Source organism: Nelumbo lutea, chromosome 7 (assembly GCF_056320005.1).
Source record: "Nelumbo lutea isolate HS-2025 chromosome 7, American lotus-T2T, whole genome shotgun sequence".
Classification (NCBI taxonomy): domain Eukaryota; kingdom Viridiplantae; phylum Streptophyta; class Magnoliopsida; order Proteales; family Nelumbonaceae; genus Nelumbo; species Nelumbo lutea.
In genome coordinates, this window is record NC_142690.1 from 7800743 (window position 1) to 7824997 (window position 24255).

Genomic DNA, 24255 nt, shown 5'->3' on the forward strand with positions numbered 1-24255 from the left:
TATCTAGGTTGGCCTCTAAGTAGGAATGCAAATAGATTGGATCAAATTTGAATAAGGGAATATCCGAGTCCGATCTGACACTAATCATGGCGGATCCGATTCCATCGAATCTTATCGTCTTCGATTTGAATTTGAATCCTACCAATAAGTTGAATCGATGGATCTAATCCGATCCAACTTGTTTTATTTAAAAATTTACAAATTATTATAAGAAAAATAAAATATACCAATTTAAATAAATAAATAAATAAATAATACAAGTTTTTTTTAATTATTTTCATCATATATATACATGTTTTTATAAAAGAATTAGTAATATAACAAATTTATAAAAATACAATATAAATAATATATTTATAAATAAATAAATAACATACATATGTATTTTATATATATAAATAAATATATAACATATATACAGTATTTATTAACAGTATTTTGAAAAACTATATTTTATTGACAGTATTTTAATTACAGTATTTTATCAACAGTATTTAAATACTATATTTATTAAAAGTATTTTATTTTAATTACAATATTTTATTAACAGTATTAATTACTGTAGTATAATATTAATATGTTAATTAACAGTATTTTATTTTATTTACTACATTTAAAAGTATTTAGTTAATTAAAGTATACTTTTAAATGTAGTATAATATTAATATGTTAATTAACAGTATTTTATTTTATTTACAGAATTTTATTAACAGTATTAATTACTGTGTTTTATTTAACTAACAGTATTATCTCTCTGTCTTTAGGGTCCTAGGAAAAGTGAGTTGAATCGTAAAAAAGTTAATGAGAGAGATCTTAGGGAAACAAATGGAAGAGAGAATAGATTATAGAATTAGATGCGGGTAGTCAGTAGTCACTAGAAGCAGGGATGGAGGTTGTTTGGGTATAGGAAACATCCAAAAGAGGAAGGAGGCAGGGGAAGCGGCCTTCTTCTCCACTGTTCACCATCTTCTACGTCTCCATTTTTCGTAACAGCAACAATCTATTATCTATCCTCCTCTATCTCCGTCTCTCTCATTCTCCTCTCTCTCTCTCTCTCTCTGCATGTCACAGGTAGTGAACTCATCATAGCAATCCCATCGTCCCAAACAATGAACACGTGTATCTCTCTAATTGGATTAAGGTCGAAGACGCGATGCAGTCTAAATGACAAGTGCTACATGTTGGGCTGCTCATGTATATGAGTTGCCTTCTCAGAGGTCTGAAGCTTGAACCCCTCCATCCCTCTCTCTCTCTCTCTCTCTCACAGATGTTTGTCACGGCAAAACTATAAGCCTCCAAGCTCTCCTATCTTGCTAGCTTCCTTATTTTTATGATTTGGAGCCCTCTTGCGAGACAATTGGCATTTTGGGTGAGACAATTGGCATTTTGGGTGAGAGAGAGAGGGTGTTTGTGGGTTAATGCGAGTCAATGTCTTTTGATTTTTTATGATTTGGATTGTTCTTAGGCTGCATTTTGCATTTCTTATTTTAAGGATTTATCTTCTTTTTTGTAGTTAAAAATTGAGTGTTTATAAGAGCATTTTAACCGCAAAAAAGGAGATAAGTCCTAAAAATAAAGAATGCCAATTGTAGCTTTACACCGGAGAGAACATCTCAAGAAATTAGAGAATGCCCAGAAATAATCGAAGCATAGAGGGTATCGTAAGGGGATACTACAAGATGAAAAAATAGGGTTCTTCCCAGAACCACTAGTGAAGAATTATAGCATCAATAGGGCAATTTTGGTTGGGAAGAGAGGGGAGGATCAAGCATGCCAAGTAGGGGTGAGCAAATGGGTAGGTTCTACCTAGAAGCGAATGAAACTAGCCTTGTACTGACTCGACCCGATCTGTTACAAGGTAGGATCTAGTTCCAAATTCTTGGAACTGACCCCCACCTAGGCCAGCTCTAGGGTCTAGGGGTTTATCGTACCTGAACTGGCATTGGTGGAACTGCCCTTGATTGAACATGCCTTGGAACTGAATTTATCTTGAAATAAACCACAAAATACTTTTAGGGATGTAAAGATTTGAACCCAATCACTCATGGTTATAAAGGCCATGGTCTCACTTTAAGTGATTTAATCATTTGTTTTCAGATTAATATTTGAATGTATATAATAAGTAATGTAAAATTTAAATTTAAATTAGAAGTTTTGAACCATATAATGATAATCTACATATTAACTTACTCAATTTATTAAAAATCAAGTTTTTAAATAAAACATGTTTTTTGAAGGGGGAAAGTAAACAAAGAACAGGTTCCACGGGTAGACCCTGGAACCAACTGCAGAACCACCAAGGCTAGAACTGACCTTCAAGGGTAGGTTCCGGTTCCAAAAACTTGGAACCAAGTTCTGCCATGGAATCGAACCAAACCCACACATGCTCACCTCTAACACCAGGTGTGAGAATGGGGGCATCGTTCAACGGCTCTCCCTTGTTGCTTGTTAGTAGACCTAAAAAAGAGTTGACCCAACCCAAAAAAACAAAGTTCAGGTCTCATATTTAGTTACCTGAATGTGAAAACGATCCAACCCGACCCAAAAAAAAACTGGGTTGGGTCATGGACTAACCAGATTGTCTGGTCTAATTGGGACTATTTATGTTTTGTTAAAAGTTTACACTCTTTAATCTATACTATTTAGTCTTTACACTTTATCGTTTACTTTTTGAATCGTTAATGTTTCAAGTTTTTTATTTTATTGTTAGAATTTTAAGGATAATTCATTTAATTTTAATATTTTAGTATTTTTCTTTATTTTTTAAATTTCCAATTATTTTTAGGGATGACCCGATTTGTCCCATTTAAGTTTAACATTTGTCGATTCCACGCGAAACTAACCCAAAGTGTCTTGATTCAACCCGAACCCGACCCAACCCAAAGTGTCTTGATTCAACCCGAACCTGACCCACCCAATTCAATTGCTAGGTCTCCTCGTTAGATTGTTATAAGGAGTTCGGCTTCAGTTCAGGCACACTATATACGCGCAACGTTCGCGCATGAGGACGCGCCCATCTTTTAATTCGTGCGTTGGTTTAATACGTGCAAAATGAATTAAACAGAGTCTATCCTTCATGTCGTTGGTTTTCATTCCACTTCCTGCTCTGACTCACCGAACTCTACCGTCGCCAGTCACTCTTACTCTCTCCCTTTTCAATCGATGGTGATTAACAGCCATCACTGGCGACCCCCTCAGGTATTTTGGACTCTGCCCTGATAGAAGCCAGACTACTATCACCGGCGACTGATAGAAGCCAGACTCCTGTCAACGGTGATCATTTTGCTGAACAAGCAAGAATGGAGGATTCTATGGACAAAGGAGTCCGATGAAGTCCGATGAGAGAAGAGATGGCCACCGAAAACAAGAAGAAATGGAGGTGTCATCGTCGTTGTCTCGTGTTTTCTCACTCTGCCACTCGGGGAGTCGGTTTCAACCTTCAATCTGGAGAATGTCGTCTGCAGCCATGGACTGTATCACAAGCGAAGTTGGATGCCCGGAAACGAGCAAGAAGAACTTCCTTTTCCTGAACCAGATGGAACAGAAGGAAATTGAAACAAACCCAGATTAACAAAAACTAGGTGCATGAAAGAAAGAAAATGAGATAGAACTAATGAAAACCCAAATAAAAAAAAATGAAGAAAGTGCTTAATATGTAAAGAAAAGATAGAAAGATGAAGCTCACCTGGATCTTAGCACAATGCTTGTCAAGTAAGCCCAGCAACATCTCCCTACTGACATGAAGTACAGATAACAAGTTCAGAAGAAAAAACAAAACAAAATGCAACAGAGAGAGAAAATGTGTGTAGATTAATGAAGAAATACAAACAGGATTGAAGGCTGAAGCAACTTCAAAAACTTTGGGACTAATTATCGAGAAAAGAAAACCTTAGTCTACAGAGCTTAAGAATTTGGCAAAAATTAAGGTAAGTACCATTCCAGAACAGTTCTCAAGCAAAAAGTCTAGGGACTAGAAGAGTTTTTTGGATATACAAAGAGAGGGAGAGAGGAAAACCTCAATATGTTGGGCAGATTTTTCATCATAACAGTTGTACTACCATGAAGAATGGACCCACAGCCATTAAACCCCGCTGTGGGAGTGGGAGGAATTGAACGGAGATTATCTGTAGTCTCCAGCTTTGAACAATAATGGCCGCATTCCTCCGCCTTATCAGCCTTTGGTCTCCAAATCCACCTACAGCTACTCTTCTCTCGGAAACCCCATCAGAAGGGCCGTCTGTATGACCCCTTAAATCTCGCCAGAAAAAACCTTCTTGAAATACCGCCACTTTTCACTTCCATGCTTTTAATCTGGTTCTCTGCAGTAATGGTACAACTTGCGTAAGTAGGAAAATGCAGTGCCGGTCGTGGCAATAGTGGAGGTGGAGGACAGTAATAAACGCTGCATGATCGTCGATACTGATTGCCTAGAACTGGGTAAAATGGATTATAAAATAGAGGCCCAAAGGCCCCTAACGGTGGTAGCTGTGGTGGAGGAGTTGGAACCATCGTTGCCATCTTGGGTGGTGGTGGAGCTGGTGGATAGAACAGAGGAAGAGATGGACTTTTCAGCTAGTAGGTCCTGGCGTCTGGGTTTTGGTTGAGAAACAGAGATGAGAGAGAGAGAGAGAAATGGTTGGGATTCTCTGGAGAAGAGGAGGAAGAAGAAGAGAGAATTTGAACGATTACCGTTGACAGGAGTCCAGCTTCTATCAGTCGCCGATGATAGCAGTCCGGTTTCTATCATGGCAGAGCCCAAAATACCTGAGGGGTCCGGTGATGGCTGTTAATCACCGCCGGTTGGAAAGGGAGAGAGTGAGAGTGACTGGTGACCGGTGACGGCAGAGTAGCTAACGGGACTCCCTTAATTCACGTATTAAACCAACGCACGAATTAAAAGACGCGTGGCGCATCCTTTAACTGAAGCCTGAAGCCGAACGGGGTGTTGAGAGTTCGCACGAGTCTAGATAATGTACGAATTGAGGACGTGCGTGGCGCATCCTCGCAGTGTGCGAACAGTTTCAGCACTGGCTTTGCACCGACAGAAGCCGAACCCAATTCATTCAAGTAGCATAGAGACTACCGTTAGAAGTTGGAACTAAAAAGCGCAATTAGAAAATTCAAAACCCAAATACCATTTCCATTATTCCATACCTGCAATCTCTCTCTCTCTCTCTCGCTCGCTAGTTTTTAATTGTGACTTCGGTCTCTGTTGCTACCTCCGCGAGTCGATCTTTTGGTGCTGAAGGCTTGTTTCACCCGAAGATGCTCAGAGAGTACTGAGCTTGATAATCTGAAAACCTGTGAGTCTTTTTCTTTTTTCCTTTCTTTTATTCATGATTTTTTTTTATAGTTCCAATTAATTTTGGTGAAAACATTCTAAATTAGTATAATGTAATTAAAGTTATGTTTTCGTTCTTGCATTAAAGTTTCCTTTGTGCCTCCAACCTCGAACAAATTTAGGGCTTCTGGTTTTGGTTGCAGCGCTAGTGCAGAGGCCCAAAAGGCCAGAACCCAAGAAACTTATAGTTGTCTTCGTCTTTCCTTTTTTTTTCGCTTTTTTATTCATCAAACCTTGTCGGTTTTTGTGTTGTCTGTGGTCATCGTAAAGAGTTCTTGGGTTTGGAGACAGGAATCTAAGATCCTGACGTCTATATGGATTTCCAATAGGTTTTCAATTCCAAAGTAGATTTCAAGCGGACGAAGACATTGTTGCAGAGGCTTAGCAACAGACGCGGCACTCTCGTAGAGTTAAATTTCAATTTGGCTTTCAGATTCAGACATTTAGTCTCACCATAACGTATAAAATTCTATTGATCAAAAAATAACGTATGAAATTCTGTAAGAAAATTAATATTAGATGTTGGGTTTTGGAGATGCAAAGATTGATTGGTCTTGATGGGGCTTTTCTTTCAGACAAGTAACGAGTAGATAGAGGATTTTGCAATTTCTGATTTGGGTTAGAGAAAAGGTTGAAAATAGCAATTTGATGCTTGTATTTATGATTACGATATTCATATCCAGTGATATTATTGGTTTTGAGATTTTTTTTTTGTAGTTGGCTACTTTTGTCTGAGACTGAGTTAAGATATAATCAATGCTTTGATTGGTGTTTAGGAGTAGCTGGTAAGGAATGAGTTATAACAAAGGATTTATAGAGAATTGAACTGCCAAAGTGGCTATTTGTTTTTTTTTTTTTTTTAAGTGTGTTGTCTGTTTCAAAATGTTGGGGTGGACGCTAGTGGATCATGGTTTTCTTTGCAAAAATCTTTTTAATATGGGAGGAAACCTAATGAGAAATGGGAAGTGTTGACTTTTTATGCTTTTCCCAATTGTTGCCAGTGCACGAGGCTATTTCCAAGATTTGAACCATGGTCACCCAAGTCGCAACGAAGCAACCCAACCATTGCACCAACACCCAGCCTCGTTAACATAAAAGGTATATTATTTAAACAATTTCTCCAATTGCAACCTCTTACTCAAAGAGAGAATCTGTGACAATATGATATGAAGCATATCAGTCTTCCTCTGCCCCTTTCTCATCTCTTCTTCTTTGCAATTGATTTCTACCAAAATCTCAATTTAATGTAGTGTGATTTGATGTAGCAAGGATTTAGGTTCTTGCATGACAGGTTGCTAGTCGCTTTTTTTTATGTTATAACTTTTATACAAGAGTTTCTTAGTATTGACTTGCCTAATAATTTAGTTCTCTCTATTAGATTTTTTTTATAGGTTACCTCTATTCATTTCATTAATGTAAGCAAATATGTACAATAAGGATCCAAGAACAGGGGTAAACAAAATCCCTAGGAAAAAGCAATTACAAACTGAGCCCAGTACAATTGCTCCCTATATACCCCTTGCTTAGCTAAAGAATCAGCCAGCTCATTTGCATCCTTTGGAACCCATTGAAATAGTACTGTCATTTTTTTCTTTTTTTTTTTTGTGATAGGTAACGCAAGAGAAATTTTATTATGAATCAGCCAGCTCATTTGCATCCTTTGGTGGCATTATCGATAGTGCTTTTACTTGACTATTTTTTCTGGACTAACCTTTTTTTTTTTCTGGATCAACCTATTGATGCTCTGATACAAACAACCGAGACAGATAAAGGAAATGGAGATAAGACTTCATTTCCAAAAATTCCAGCTGCATATATGGATACTGATTTCATGTTATATGCTTGTATCATGGTTCTATATCTAGTTTTAGAAGTTAAATATCATTTCTCAAGACTTATTTATTGCTAAATTTAATTAAATATCTTAAACATACAGTTCTTTTGTAGTACAATCTGTTAAAACATACCATTTTGTATGTTTTAAAAGTTTTAATTATAGAGTACATCTAGAAAGAGTCTAGTTTTAGTGCTTTTGAACATGAAGGGGTTTTGCTTTGATCCCAAATGATTTAATGACATGTAAAAAGTAAGAACCACTTGACCTGATGCTGAGATGCTTTTCCATTTCACTTAAAAGATTTTTATCGTTTAAAAATTAAAAATATATAATTTCTTCTTTTTAAGATGGGACTTAACTGAAATCTGAAATGTAAAACCTTCACTAGCCTCTTTTGGAAACAATACCCAAAATAGAGCCAATGATGGCAAGTTCACACCAAACTAATAACCAGTAACCAGAGTCAACCAAAACTGATTTCCTCTTGGTTAACAGTGGAGTTAAAATTTCTTAGGTGGGTTTCAATGAGGTTTTCCCTTGATTTTAACACCTCAGGCAGAAACCAGTCAAGTTATCTTGAATTTTGGTTCTCATCAAAGACTGTAAGCCCGTAACTCCTGAAGAATTTTGAATTCCATTACCACACAAATACAACATCATCAACCGAAGCCATGGTAAAAGTTCATTAATGGAAATTCAGCAACCACAACAGTCAAATTTTGGAATTGAAGCCACTTGAGTTCATGTAGAATTTCAGAGAAGGAGAGCCATTTCTCCTACATAGTACAGGCATTTACCTGCAAGCTTTTCTTTCTTTGTTGCTTACATGCTTTTCCATACCTTCACAATTTGTCATTATCTTTGGTTCTGATTTACTAGTTTTCGTAGTAAAGGTTTCAATAGTCATTTTGAAAAGGAGATATGTGGGAATGGGGAGAATACATCAACAAGGTGGGAGCTACCACAAAAGTTTCTTCTCTGTTTTTCTATTCCATTATCACAAATCTCTTTGGTCCCCCCTCTAGTTTCTCCTCTGCATTGCTTGTATTCTCTTGTCCTTATGAGTATATCTCTTCCAAGTGACAAACTTTCCTGAGTTCTCGCTTCTATTGTCTCCCTAACTTACCCTAGGAAGTTTGAAGGAGTTGGTTTGAGCTACAATGGGCTCTTGATTAGAAATCCTGACACTCATTGAAATCGATGATGGTGGTGGTGGTTTCGAGAATATGGAGGGAAATTTAAGGGTTCTAGAAAGAGTTAGAACTGGTTATCTGACTTTATTTTTTGTTTTTAACAGCAAAAAGTAAAATAGGAAAGATAAACGAGAAGCATAGGAGAAGAGAAGGTTGCTGGTTAATCACTTTTAACATGGTAGCATTTGAACTGGACTTGAAGAAAAAACTGAGCCCAGTACAATTGACTTGCCTAATAATTTAGTTCTTTCTATTAGATTTTTTTTATAGGTTACCTCTATTCATTTCATTAATGTAAGCAAATATGTACAATAAGGATCCAAGAACAGGGGTAAACAAAATCCCTAGGAAAAAGCAATTACAAACAGCAGCGCCAGCACAAGGCCCGCTCAACGGCGAAGGCGCCGGCGAAGCCGCCAGACCGCCACCCGCACCTTGTCGAAAGTCAGAGGCAAAGCCGCGAGCTCGGACGAGGTAGGGGCTACCCCGGCTCTCTCCGTTCCTTCCCCCCTCGCATCGGAACTCCTGGCGGTCCCCTTACCCAGAGACTTCAAACTCCCACCTCTGGACAAGTACGACGGGTCCTTCGACCCCAACGACCACGTTGACGCCTTTCAGTCGCAAATGCACCTCGCCAGGGCTAGCGAATCGTGCATGTGCGTGGCCTTTACCACCACCCTCAGGGGGGTAGCCCGCACTTGGTACAGGAACCTGGCCCCCGGGTCGATAAAGTGCTGGGCCCAGTTCGTGCAAGTCTTCACCACGCACTTCGTCACCAGCCGACGGTGCCCCAGAATAGAGGAAAGCATCTTCGGAGTGGTCCAAAGTGAAGGAGAGTCTATTCGGGGCTACATCAAGCGGTTCAACGAGGCATGCTTGCAAATACCACGGTTGGACCCCGCAGTGCAGCTCGCAGCGGCCAAAAGAGGGGTGACGCACAAAACCGTGGCCGAATTCCTCAAGCTCGCGGATAAGTTCATGAGGACGGAGGAAGAGATCAACCAACGAACCGAAGGCGGGAACGAGAAAAGAAAGAGAGAAGGCGAGCTCTCCAACCCGGTGAGTAGAAAAAACCCGACCCGGGAGCCGAAGCCGAACCAGTCCTTCCGGGCCCCCTTAGCAGTTCGGACGGACTACACGCCGTTGAACACGAGGCTGACAGAGATCTTAATGACGATCAAAGACGCTCCGTACGTTAAGTGGCCACCTCGCCTGAAGGGAAATCCGAACGATAGAAACAAGAATTTGTATTGTAGTTTCCATCGAGACCATGGTCATAGCACCGAACAGTGTAATAACCTCCGCGACGAGATAGAGGGACTCATCCGTCGCGGATACTTGAGAAATTTCGTACAACACAATAACAATAAAGCAGGTCGGCAAGGGGAGCAAGAAAAGGATGCACCCGAGTCTAGTAACAGACCTGCCGAACCGTTGTAGAAGCAGCCTCCGGAAGAGAGGCCAGTTCGGGGAACCATCCATGTAATAGTGGGAAGATCCGTAGTAGCGGGGTGTACCTCGGCAGCAGCCCGGACTTCAGTTCGCGAAGTGGCCCTCGAAGAAAGGAACCCCCCGAAGAGACCAAAGACCGAAGAGCCAATCTTTTTCACGGAGGACGACGCGCGAGGAGTCCACTACCTCCATGATGACGCGCTTGTCATTAAGCTAAGGATTAGCGATTTCGAGGTCAGGCGCGTGCTCGTAGATTCGGGCAGCTCAGCGGACATCCTCTTCAAATCGGCATTTGACCAGCTGCAGTTAAAGAGGAGCGAGCTGAAGCCCGCGAACACTCCCCTGGTAGGTTTCAGCGGAGAGGAAGTTAGGCCCCTCGGGAAAATAACTGTCCCTGTGGAAGTCGGCACATGGCCTTGTGCGGTCAGACTCAACCATGATTTCCTGGTAGTCGTGACCCCCTCCCCATACAATGCCATAATAGGGCGGCCGATCACGCATGTCCTACGGGTGGCGGTCTCCACCTACTATTTGGCCATGAAGTTCCCTACGGACTTCGGTATAGGGGTAGCGCGGGGCGACCAGCTCGAGTCCCGCAAGTGCTACGTTGCCGCCCTAAAGGGAAAAACGAAGACGGCCGACGACCTCGAGCTGGAGCGGCCGGTGGATCAAGGTGAGGAGCGAGCCTCGCCCACGGAGAAAACAGTCGCAATCCAGGCTTCAGCTACGGACCCAGCTCGCACACTAAGCATCGGAGCTTCCATCGAAGATACCCTACGAGCCGAACTGGTAAGTTTTTACACTCCAAAATTTAGATATTTTTGCCTGGTCCGCGGCCGACATGCCCGACATTAGCCCCGGACTGATAACTCACAAGCTTAATACTGACCCTGTAGTCAGACCCATTAGACAGAAGAAACGCAACTTAGCCCCAGAACGCTGGAGAGCGGTCGACGAGGAGGTTGAGAAGCTCCTCGCAGCAAACTTCATAAGGGAAGTCCACTACCCGAGCTGGGTGGTCAACCCGGTGTTGGTAAAAAAGGCAAACGGCAAGTGGCACGTGTGCGTCGACTATACCAACCTGAACTGAGCTTGCCCGAAAGACTGCTTCCCCCTCCCCAGAATTGACCGCCTATTGGACGCGACCTCGGGAAACGAGTTGCTAAGCTTCCTGGACGCCTACTCGGGCTACAACCAAGTTAGGATGGACCCATCTGACGAGGAAAAAACCAGCTTCATTATCGAGTTCGGCCTGTATTGCTACAAAGTCATGCCCTTCGGACTAAAAAACGCCGGGGCAACTTTCCAAAGACTTGTAAATAAGCTGTTTCGGCCCCTGATTGGTACGAAAATAGAGTGCTATGTAGACGACATGGTCATCAAAACTCAGTTTTCACAAGAGTTAATACAAGACTTAGATTCTGTTTTCCAAATCATGCGACACTTTAGCATGAAGTTGAATCCCAACAAGTGTGTCTTCGGCGTCACCTCGGGCAAGTTCCTAGGCTACATTGTCAATCGGCGCGGTATTGAGGCCAACCCGGACAAAGTAAAAGCCGTTCTAGATATGAAACCACCTCGGAAAGTAAAAGAGGTCCAGAGGCTAAACGGCCGCATAGCCGCTCTAAGCCGCTTCTTATCCAAGTCAGCAGACCGCTGCCTACCCTTCTTCAAGGCAGTCAAAGGCAAAGGGTTCGAATGGGCCCAGGACTGCCAGTTCGCGTTCGACGAACTAAAAGGTTACCTCGCTAGTATACCAACCTTAGCACGGCCCGAGGTGGGCGAGGTCTTACAACTGTACCTCTCGGCAAGCGACGAGGCGGTCAGTTCGGTACTAATAAAGGAAACAGACCGGGTCCAACGACCCATATATTATGTTAGTAAGATTTTGCAGGGAGCAGAGGCAAGGTACCCGGAGATAGAAAAACTAACATACGCCCTAGTAATAGCAGCTCGGAAACTCTGCCCATACTTCCAGGCTCATACGGTCATCGTCCTAACTGACAAGCCCCTCAGACAAGTTTTACTCAAACCCGAAGTCTCCGGTCGACTGACGAAATGGGCCATCGAACTCAGCGAGTACTATCTCCAGTACAAACCGAGAACCGCTATCAAGGCCCAAGCTCTGGCAGATTTTATCGCCGAGTGCACTTTCAGCCACGAAGCCCCGCAGGTCAAGCCCGAGGTCCCCATTTGCGGCGAACCCGGAGCTCCTGAGCCCATAGGGTTCGAACCCCATGAAGTAGCATCCAGTGTGGCATCTCTCCTGATTAGGCGAAGAGCGAATTGGGATGAGGAGCCCTGGATCCTTCACGTGGATGGTTCCTCGAACCGGCAGGGCAGCAGAGCTGGAATAGTCTTGTGCGGCCCGAGCGGCACAAAAGTAGAGTACGCGCTATGCTTTGAGTTCGCGGCATCGAACAACGAGGCAGAGTACGAAGCACTAATCGCCAGGCTGGACCTAGCGCGAAAGTTGAAGGCAAAACACTTGGTCATCATCTGCAGCGATTCTCAGCTCGTGGTAAACCAAGTTATCGGCGAGTACGAAGCACGCGATCTCTCCATGATCGCATATTTGGCCAAAGTAAAAGAAGCACTGCTCAACTTCCGGTCACACATCATCAGGCAAATCCCGAGGTCCGAAAACACTGAGGCCGACACCCTGTCCCGGTTAGCCAGCACGAGTCACAACAATATGAGAACCGTGTACATAGAGGACTTACCTCGGCCTAGTATTCTCGGGGGGACAGAGGAGGTCGCTCCCGTCTTAGAAGCAGAGCCGAGCTGGATCGATCCACTCGCGAGCTTCCTGATAGACGAAACCCTCCCTGTAGAACGCAACGCCGCCAAAAGGGTGCAGCGCCAGGCGGCCAAATATGTCATAATAGACGAACGGTTATACCGACGGTCGTACACGCTCCCCTATTTGCGGTGCCTGCGACCTACCGAAGCCGAGTTTGTACTCCGTGACACTCATGAAGGCCTGTGCGGCGGACACTTGGGGGGCAGAGCACTCGCCCAAAAGGCACTTCGCCAAGGATACTATTGGCCAACAATGAAGGCAGAAGCTGTCGAGCTCGTCAGAAAATGCGACAAGTGTCAGAAGCACGCTAACATCCACCATCAACCTGCCTCCGACCTCAAATACCTCGCCAGCCCGTGGCCCTTTGCACAATGAGGCATCGACCTCCTCGGGCCATTCCCACCAGCAGCAGGCGGGCGAAAATTCTTAGTTGTTGCGGTAGATTATTTTACGAAGTGGATAGAAGCCGAACCCCTGGCAACTGTTTCGGCCCGAAACATACAGAACTTCTTTTGGAAGAACCTAGTTTGTCGCTTCGGATTACCTCGGGTTCTGATTTCCGACAACGGCAAACAGTTCGAGGATATCAAGTTCCAAGAGTGGTGCCAGGACATGGGGATTCGGCAAAATTTCACGTCAGTCGCGCACCCACAGGCAAATGGTCAGACGGATGTAATGAACAGAGCCATCCTACGCGGATTGAAAGCACGTCTAGACCGAGCTAAGGGATTGTGGACCAAAGAGCTACCAAGTGTCTTATGGGCTCACCGAACGACCGAAAAAGCAGCCACGGGAGAAACCCCCTTCAACCTCACCTACGGCACTGAAGCGGTGATCCCAGCAGAAATCGAAATACCAACGTTGCGATTAGAAACATACAACGATCAGACGAACGGAGACGAGTTACGCACCAACCTCGACCTACTGGACGAGGTAAGGGACCTCGCGCACATCCGAACAGCGGCATACCAGCAGCAGGTAGCCCGCTACTACAATAGCAGAGTAAAGCGACGAAGCCTTCGAGTCGGCGACCTGGTCCTCCGGAAAATTATGGTGCCCGAACCCGACGTCGGCAAGCTTGGACCTAATTGGGAAGGTCCCTATAAAGTAAAAACAGAGCTCGGGGGCGCATATGAACTCGAAACCTTGGAAGGCAAACGAGTACCCCGAACGTGGAACATCGTGAACTTGAGGCGATACTACCTATAAACCACCTAGCAAAGTGGACAAAGTCAGGTCGTGCCACAAGGCAAGCCGAGGAACTTCAGCACATTATCAGCTCAGCAAAAAATCAGTTCGCGGCATAAAAGACCACGGAAATCTAAAAACCCGGCAAAGAAACAGCTCGGGGAAGATGGGCAAGGGGAAAAAAGTCACTCCATTGCAAGAAATAGTACATTGGCAAAAAAAAAAAAAAACTACATGCCCGGAGCAACTTCTTCGCCATCGGAAGGCACTTCAACAACACCCGAAGGCCCTGCCTCTCCTTCAGAGTCCGGCTCGCCATCGGCAGCATTGGCCATCTCCTGCGTTATGCGCGAAGTGGTTATGGCACTTACATCGAGGTCGGGGTATGTATTCCGGATCATCCACCGGCTCAACTTGAACCCCCTCCTGTAAGAGTCCACCATCAGATCGTCAAAACGCGGGGAGGCAATATAGTCTTCAACTGCTTTCTTTTTGGCATCTTCAATGCCTTGGGAGAAAATCTGTGCTCTCTCCCTAATGTCCTCCTGAAGATGCTCGACTTGATGCTGCAAATCCAACTTCAAGTCCGCCATGTGCTTGACAACTACCCCCATGGCCTCGGCGCCACGCTGAGACCTCGCCTGTCTGGCCATCGCGACGCGAGCAGCCTTTTCAGCAGCGTAAGCAGCCGCCTCAGCAGCCCGGGTATTTGCCTCTGCAGCACGGAAGGCTTCTTCAGCCGCATGAGCAGCAGCCTCAGCAGCTCGCGCCTGTCGCGAGCTCCTCTCCACTTGGGTAGCCAAGGCATGAATTGAAGAATTCACCTAGCAAAAGAAACAAGTGAGCAAATAACAGCAGAAGCAACAGAATAAAAAAGGAAGACGGAATCTCACTTACCACCATGGCATGTGTTACGGCGCGGCAAGCGACCTAATTCAAGGGAAGATCGGCATCAACACGCTCCTAAACTCCCCTTGAGCTCCCGAGCCTGAGGGCCCAGCCCGCGTATGAGCAGACCCGGAGTGAGGAGCACTTGAGTACGCAGGAGCGCCCGTATGAGTGGTTTTAGCGAAAGGCGCCCCGGCAGTCTCGTGCACCGATGGAGTCACTTCGGGCTCCCTGGGCAGATCCTCTGTCGTATGGTCTGGGGCTTGGGGCTCCTCATCCAGGGGCAGCTCGGTACGAGTTCGCTTGGCGATCCGCTTCCTCCTCTTCATACCTTGGAACAAACGCCCGCCGCGAGTTCTCTCCGCATCCATCACACCTGCAGAACGAGTTCGACATCAGAAAAAACGAAGGAACAACATGCAAGAAACCGCATAGCCAGAAACCTACCCGAACTCAGGCCGGCTGCAAAAAGCTTAGCCTCCGTTAAGTAGTGGTGGCACTTTAAGCCTTGCCGTGCCCACTGCCGGAGACCCTTCACCGTCTCTTTATCAAGAGTTACGCCCGAGTCGGGAGCGGCCTCACCCCACCCGGTCTGAAAGGACCATCCTTGTGCACTTCGCACGCCGAAATAGTCCCGCTTCCACGCCGGGACCTTGTTAGGGAGATCGTGCAGAAGCTTAAAACCCTGGCGAGGAGTAAGGTAATACGCCCGTCTCCCCCCAGGAAGAGGACCCGCCTGTCTCTTGAGCATCAAGATAGAGGAGAATATCTCTAAGTCCAAGGGGAAATTCTGCTCGCATAAAAGGGATATCATCCCCACCAGGTTCCGAATAGAGTTCGGATGAAGCTGGCCAATGGTGACACCAAAGTGGTTTATGACTTCGACGAGGAGGGGATGGAAAGGAAGTCGCAACCCTGCGGCGAGCTGCTCTCGAAAAATCACGATCTCGTCGGGACCGTGTTCCCAAGGAAAGCTACCCGAAGGAATGAAATAGGTGTACCCCCCAGGAAGATTGTAGGACAGAAGTATGGATTGAAGCCCCTCAGGCGTCATGGTCGAAGGACCAAACCTGTCTAGCATCCGACCTCGGCGGGAGGTAGACGCCAAACTGCCCGAAGCAACTCGGCCCACTAGTTCATAGTCTTCAAGCTCCACCTCGGGGTCACTGAGGCAGTCTGGGGACAAGGCTCGGTTGGTGGAACCTAAGTCGGCCCTACTCGAAGAATCGTCTGAGCTATCAAAGCTAGACATTGGGGAAAAGATAGATTCAAGAAAGTACTCACCGGAAAGTTTGAAGAACAAGCTAAAGAACCGTGAAGACTGTATAACCAGCCTCGACGCGAGCTAGAAGAAAGACGCGAGTTGGAAGGTTGGACGCGAACTCGATAGACAACCGCAGAAGTAACAAACCAACTGGGGTCCCCCACTATTTATAGCTAGTAACCAAGAATCGACCGTGTAGACTGAAGACGATCCGACTTATTAAGAATTTGATAAGCATGATAGATCCATGCTCTTCAATTAGTGTGGAATACAATGATTGGAAGATTTTATTATAGTTCTCTTAACAATTTAATAGAAAGTTCAATGATATAATAAACTTAAGTGTCAATACATATCAATAAGAGCTTGTCAATGAACATATAATAAGCTTTTTGGATCGGACCAGTGACCCAACGTACATAACAAAACTTAAATACATAACAATAAGAGCATTCGCAACTTGAACATCTTCAATATATTCAACGATTTCATATCAGAGCATATAATAAACTTAGCTGTCAAATTCCAAATCCATTCAAGGTGTTTACTTGGTTAACTGGTTAAGGTGTGATTAACCATTTTTTATTATTAAAATTTGAAATCATAAATACTTATAGGTATGCATTGCAATACCCTAATGGTCCCCCAAATATAGAAGAAATTTCATTGCAAATCTTTGATTTATAGTTGTGCATGGTTTGTGGAAAGATTTTGGTGGGATGGGAAAGGGGAAATGGGTGGAATTTTTTTCATGTTCCATTGTTTGGTGCAAAAGGGAAAATAGTGGGAAAATCAACCTAGTAACATTTATTAATTTATTATTGAAAAGTTTATAATTATTTAATGTTGATAATTTTCTAATCAATTATTTATTAAGAATTAATATGTTTAAATTTATTTTATTAACATTTAATATGAATTAATTAATAATATTATTTTTACTATTAATTATTTAGAATTTTTATTATTTAATCATATTATTGAATCAAAAATTAGATTTATAATAAAATCTTTATTTATTTATTCATTAATTACTTAGTTAATTAAATATTAGTTTTTTGTTAATTAGTAACTAATAATACTTTTTATTATTTAGTAATTCATTCTTAATTAGATATTAATTATTTAAAATCCATAATTAGTTAGTTAATTATTTTAAATAATTAAAATTTTACATTTTGTTAGTTTATAAGTTTTTAGTAATATTATATTTTATTAATTTCCATGACTTAATTCATAAATTTAATATTATTAATTCATAATGTACAAAATTAATTTTCATTCATAAATTACTTAGTTTAATTACTTTTAATAAATCTATTAATTATTAAATACTCTGTTGTTATTTTTCAGTTAATTGATAATAAAATTTATTTTTCGAATTTTTACTATTCTACGTTTTATAATTAATATTTTATTTTCTTAATACTTATGACTTAATTAATAATTTTAATATTTCATTTCAAAAAATAATTATTTATGAAATTTTTATTGATTAATTTTTCATTATTTTTTATTTTATCTTATTTATGAATTTTTTTCTTCAATTAATAAATATTTAATATGAATTAATTAATAATATTATTTTTACTATTAATTATTTAGAATTTTTATTATTTAATCATATTATTGAATCAAAAATTAGATTTATAATAAAATCTTTATTTATTTATTCATTAATTACTTAGTTAATTAAATATTAGTTTTTTGTTAATTAGTAACTAATAATACTTTTTATTATTTAGTAATTCATTCTTAATTAGATATTAATTATTTAAAATCCATAATTAGTTAGTTAATTATTTTAAATAATTAACATTTTACATTTTGTTAGTTTATAAGTTTTTAGTAATATTATATTTTATTAATTTCCATGACTTAATTCATAAATTTAATATTATTAATTCATAATGTACAAAATTAATTTTCATTCATAAATTACTTAGTTTAATTACTTTTAATAAATCTATTAATTATTAAATACTCTGTTGTTATTTTTCAGTTAATTGATAATAAAATTTATTTTTCGAATTTTTACTATTCTACGTTTTATAATTAATATTTTATTTTCTTAATACTTATGACTTAATTAATAATTTTAATATTTCATTTCAAAAAATAATTATTTATGAAATTTTTATTGATTAATTTTTCATTATTTTTTATTTTATCTTATTTATGAATTTTTTTCTTCAATTAATAAATATTTAATATTTTTTTGGTTTATGAATCTAATAATAATTAATACTTTAAGTAATTATTAATAATAATTAATTATAAAATTATTTCATGAAAATATTAATAAGTAAAACATTACTAGTTAATTAATTAATAAAACTTGGGTTGATTTTCCCACTATTTACCCTTTTGCAACCAAAAAATGGAACATGAAATTTTCCACCAGTTTTCCCTTTTTCTATCTCATCCCACCCAAATCTTCTTGCAAACCAAACATGGCCTTAAATCAAAGACTTGCAATGAAATTTTGATCTATATTTGGGGGACCATTAGGATATTGCAATGCATACCTATAAGTATTTTATGATTTCAAATTTTAATAACAAAAAATGGTTAATCACACCTTGACCAGTTAACCAATTGAACAACTTGAATGGATTTGGAATTTGACAGTTAAGTTTATTATATGCTATGATATGAAATCATTGGATATATTGAAGATGTTTAAGTTGTGATTGCTCTAATTGTTATGTATTGAAGTTTTGTTGTGTATGCTGGGTTAATAGTCCGATCCAAAAAGCTTATCATAGACAAGCTCTTATTCATATGTATTGACAATTAAGTTTATTAAATGTTCATTGAACTTTCTATTAAACTGTTAAGAAAACTATTATAAAATCTTCCAATCATTGTATTCCACACTAATTGAAAAACATGGATCTATCATGCTTATCAAATTCTTAATAAGTAAAGATTTTTGAATATCTTAGAAAATTAGGCCCTTGTAACTAATAACTCATCAAGTCGATTTTGGGTAATTATTGCTTGGACTCAACAAAGGCTCTAGTATTAAATATGTTTGTTTCAATTTTTTTGGCCTTGTTGTTGGAGATCTTTATGGTGATGGAGAGTGAGTTCAACTATTTTCATTATATGACTAACTACTTGTGGCTTCAATTGTTTTTGTTTTGTCTATAAGTTTGTCTTTTGAAAAAATAGATAAGAGAAGCATTTATTTTCCACTTCCAAATCATTTTCTCAAGAACACCCGAGGTTGCGCAACGGCCTTGGAGATTGGATAAGAGAGTTGCTATCTCCTTCAACTCCCACTTTTCTAAGTTCAACCTTGGATAAGAGGGCTGCTATCTCCTTCTACTCCCAGTCCGAGGTTGGGTAGCAACCTTAGAAACCTATGGACTATTCTCTAGAAGAAATCTCACCCGTAACTTGTTGAATATGTTGAAAGCTTTTCATTGGTCCAATTTTGTTGGTGCTTCAAGAGATGTCATATCAGACTGAGTTGTGTATGGAGACAACTACTAATTGCCATTATATACATAGTGAGCATTAAAGGGACCCTGGGACATGGTTGTAGAGGCGTCAACCATAAGGGGACGCTGAAGAAAAGTATATCTATAGAGCTAGAGAGAGAATGAATGGCCTAAATTGTACCCAATAACACATTGAAAGGTTGCTTGTGATTTTAATATTGCAATGATACAGAGTGTCATACGGATGATTTTAAGCTTGCCCTTTAGACAAAGGCAGAGAAGAAAAACCATAAATTCTGAAGTTTTATGTTATATTACTCAAGTATGCTGGTGTCTAACTGTTCAATATTTTTCAAAATGCTTTTGGAGATTTATAAGGACATGTTGTGTTCCCGGGATCCTTTTCCAATCCAGCATTTTCTTGCCCACCATATATTACATATCTCAACTGAACTCAAGAGATCTTTGTCACAAGTATATGGAATTGGCTACATGAATCCTTTTTCATCATTCCTCTCTCTCTCTCTGTATTAATTTGCTTGTTTGCATGATTTGGTGTATGAGTGTGACTATATGTATCTAAGTTTAGTCTGCATTGGAAGTGTTGATAAGTGGTTCTTAATCTGTGACCAGTGTCATGTGTAATATGCTGAACTAAGGAAAAAATTTCAGTTGATGAAAGGAACATGAGTTCTAAAACAACCATCAAGAAAGGCAAAGGGGGTCTTGGCTACTGGAAAGCTCTTGGCGACATTACCAACATATCATGTCCTCAACAGGAGATCGTCAAAGAAGACTCATCCATGACTTTGACACGTTAGTATTTATGGACGAGTGCTAGTAAGTGAGTTTGTGCACATTTTAGACACTCAGGTGTCTAAAATGATCAATTCTCTCTTTTTTTTTTAGTTTCAATCAATGTCCATCTTATCACCATTAATGCTCACCTAGTATTATTATTTAACCCTGAAAGCTGACATATTACAATACAGTAAGATACATGTTTAATGCTTTCAACCATGATTGGAGAGTTGACATGGCAATGTTGGACATGCATTTTCATGGGTTCCACCTTATCTCTGGGGTGAAGATAACTAAGAGTTGCATAAACTTACTAACATTTCTCTGATTAGAATAGCAAATATTTTGGTGTTTCCACATGAACAAGCCTTTGACCATGTAAGCTATTCACTTGCATATTTAATTTCTCCTGCTATATTCATGAAGCCTAAACAATCAGAGGTTTAGTATCCTTAAACGGATTCTGGAAGTTTTTACATTTTTTCTTTCATTATCCTGTACTTTTATATTTCTAAGCTCCATGCTAAGTAATAAACTGTATTTTTTTTTTTTTTTTGCAGACTATGTTGAATAATCCTCCTAGGTTACTGGAATTGGAGCCGGAGTTAGATTTGCCAGGCCTGCATTACCTGTCTGGTTGGATTCTCCAATTCAATGGGGCAATTTGAGCATGTCGAATTTAGACTAAAGCCATATGATGATATCAGTGTTGGTTCTCCTAGGTTGCTCTAATAATTTCTGTGTGGCATGCCATAGTGGTGTCTCAATCATGGAAGGTTATGAGCTCAGCTACCTCTTCAAATTTCAGCCATAGCAGATATTAACTGAACAATATCTTTTGCCTTGTCATGAACCGTGCATGGCACTTGAGCATTCAGAGTAGAAGCCAATCCTTCAATGTTGTGTAAATTCTTCAGGTTGGCATAAATCTGGGAATGATGTGCTTTGGATCTTGCATTTTCTGGTGATCATGTTAGGGCATTGGGGATCTACATGAATTGCTTGTTTTTGTAGGTTCTTAGATCAGAAAACAGTTAGGCAGATGATTTGGTCAGAGCAGGATTTTCAAAGACAAACTTATGTTGGGTTGAACCTGGACCGGGGGAATCAATGTAAAGGAAATAGTGTAAAAAGAAGGGTGTGATCAACTTTTTGCTGCTTTGTTCACTGTATGGTAATCTTTTGTACATTTGGAGATTTTGCTTTTTGTAAATAAAAATGTGAATTATTTTTCTTATAAAAAATTAGATGGTATTTTAGTTGTTTTGTTCAGTCAGAAACCCAGACATATGTTGGATTCTGATTGCTCTTTATGTGTCCATGAAATTCTGGCTGAGAACAGACCTAGTGAGTGATATCAATGCCTATGCCATCTCTGAACATTTTTATATAAATTTGTAAATTGTAGTTTTATTCTTGTATATAAAAAACAAAGACTTGTCGTCTTTTACTTCTATTTTATTTTCTTATATTAGTAAAGATTCCTGTGAGTGGTGTAAAAGATTCGTCTCTTTTTCCTCCTAAGGCCATTCAGGTCCCCATGATCCCTCTTCCCTAAGAGCAGTCCATCTCTTTTTTGCCCTGCGTCACATTGAAAGATAATAGTAATTTCCTAAACTTGTATCTCCACAAACCATTTCCTAAACTTGAATTTTCATACCCCTGCAACATGCTAATTGAAGCAAATTCTGGGAGTTCTTAGAGGAACCAGACAAATTTATTTATCTTTATCAAGCAATTAAAGATTACTTATTTTGAGTAGAAGGCAATATTACATTGAAAACTTGTGATTTTTGAACATTCATTACATCAATTTCTCTCATTTGTGATTTGTCAATTTTGAATTTCCTTTTAAAGATCTGAAACTTTGGCATTTATTTGCACTAAAAAGAAATATTAACAAGGCAATAACAACACTCATGTTGCGGAGGCAACTAGGTATAGGCAACTTTATGTTAGTCTAATCCATTTTGCATGAATCGTTTTTCCCCTCTTTTGTATTTCATACAACCTTTTGGCTGCATTTGGTTGTGATGCAAATCTGAACTAGATACAAAATTTGCACCTGGTTCAATTTTGCATCTACTTGTTTGTAATTATAATTTACACTCCTACTTGACACAAAATTTGTAATTTTTGTCTCACTAAATCCAAGCAAATATCGCAACATTGAAATCTTGAAAATAAGCAAGTAGCAGCACATTAAATCAAAGCAAGGTGCCTTGCCCTTGCCTAAGAAAGCCTAAGAAAGCAATACAAGAAAACCGTTTAAGTTTGAAGTAATGTATGTGGAACAATTGTAAGAAACTATGCAATTTGGACTAAAACCAACAATGAATCAAGAGGAATGCAATTTATTAAATATCAAGAAGGGTTATTTTAAAAATTAAAAATGGGATAAATTCTTTGGAAATATTGTGGAAAAAAAGGAAAATTATTTAACCAAATTGATGGTGTTCAAAAAAAAATTTATAGAAATCCTAAAAATAGGGAATTTGGTCAAAAAGAGATGACTCTTCGTAGACAATTAAATGTTTCTTTATTAAGAGAGGAGGCATTAAGGGCTCAAAAATTCAATGTGAAATAAACTGAGTTAAACACTGATAAAAACAAAAGATATTTTCATATTGGTACAATGATAAAAATAAACCGAAATAATATTTTTCACTTCACTGGGAAGGATACAGGCTTGGTTAGTGAATATGAACGATATAAAGAATCATTTTCTTACAAAATTTACATATAAATTCAAAGGAGTGAAAGTGAAAATATAGATGGAATCCTGAATTCATTTAATCAATCGGTGGTTAAGGAGTAAAATGAGGACTTAGTAAGGCTGTAAGGGATGCACAAATGATGAAACTTTGGAAGGTCTTAACTCCACAGGAGATCTTAAAGCCTCTAGCCCTAATGGACTAAATGTATTTTTCTATAAAAAGTACTAGCAAGCAACCTGTGTGATGCATGTGATTAGTTAGGTTTTAAATGTTAATGCATGTAATAAGTCACAGGTACATGATTTTTATTATTCGAGAATCAGTATAAAGAGATGCATTGGCATAAAGATAAATTAATAGTTATATTTAGGAAAATATCTTTTATTTAACCCAACTGAAGCAAAGCAATTACTTGTCCAAAGGCATATGGTACAGCTGAAACATTCCAATTACTACCCCCTCTCTATGAAAGTTGTCATTTCAATGGCCACAAATGGCTAAAAAGGTTGTTATTATGCATCCCAAGGAGCAAAAGTAGAAGCATAGATAGATCTCATTGCATTTGTCGATACAAATTTTGTGCTAAATTTGGAGCACAAAAATTAATGAAGACAAATCAAAGAAATTTATTTATTTTTAAAGATGTAAGTGGGATACAAATTCTTTTTTTTTTATTTAGCAAATAAAACCCTCTGATTCTCTTGTCACGAACACGACCCAAACTTGTATTTATGTCTTGTCACGGACATGATCCAAAAAGCTTGACAACTTGTGGTTTTAGAAAGAACTTGCAATGATCAATTGTATGCGAACAAGATAGGAGAATTTTTTTCAGTAGTAGTAATTTGATGAAGCTTTCGATTGCAGCAACTCAAAAACCCAAATTCTTCAGCCGATGTGGCACGGAGCTATACGCTGTTTTGAAGCTTCAATGGTTGGGGAGCCAAAATTCTAATTCTTCTTCCCTTTATCTTGGTACAACTTTCTTCTTCTTCTTTGTCAAAAGCATCAAAAGCAAAAGAGAAGAATTGGATAGCCAAAGGGGAAAATAAAATGATTTCAGTTGAGCATGCCTCTTGACATGCATATAGCTAACAGCATTTAACTTGAAACTTTAACAGCAGTGTGGGAGCTAGACTTCTTTTAAATTCTTCTGTCTTCTCTTTCCCTTCTCTTATTTTTATTATTATTTTTTTTATCTTCTCTTTTCTATAAAAAAACCTGCTCTCTTCCTCCAAGGGGTAGTTCTTCTCATCCCATCTCCCCTTTTATAATGAGTTGGGTTCATTTAAAGAATTCGCCCAACTCCATTCAAATGAATT

The 24255-nt window shown here is 39.6% G+C and overlaps 2 long non-coding RNA genes across 3 annotated transcripts; one reads left to right on the forward strand and one right to left on the reverse strand.

Annotated features, from left to right (window-relative positions):
* Positions 1-3397: 3397 nt before the first annotated feature.
* On the reverse strand, positions 3398-4142 carry LOC148844904 (uncharacterized). The gene is made up of 3 exons (XR_016102472.1): positions 4016-4142; positions 3686-3734; positions 3398-3526 (listed from the first exon to the last, which is right to left on the reverse strand). It is a non-coding gene; the product is annotated as an uncharacterized LOC148844904 (long non-coding RNA).
* Positions 4143-4771: 629 nt separating this feature from the next.
* Positions 4772-21460, forward strand: LOC148844905 (uncharacterized). Of its 2 annotated transcripts, none has more exons than XR_016102470.1 (4): positions 4772-5303; positions 6343-6439; positions 20049-20255; positions 20777-21460. It is a non-coding gene; the product is annotated as an uncharacterized LOC148844905 (long non-coding RNA). The 2 variants fall into 2 exon arrangements; XR_016102471.1 differs by having other exon boundaries at positions 4950-5303; positions 20088-20255.
* Positions 21461-24255: the final 2795 nt, after the last annotated feature.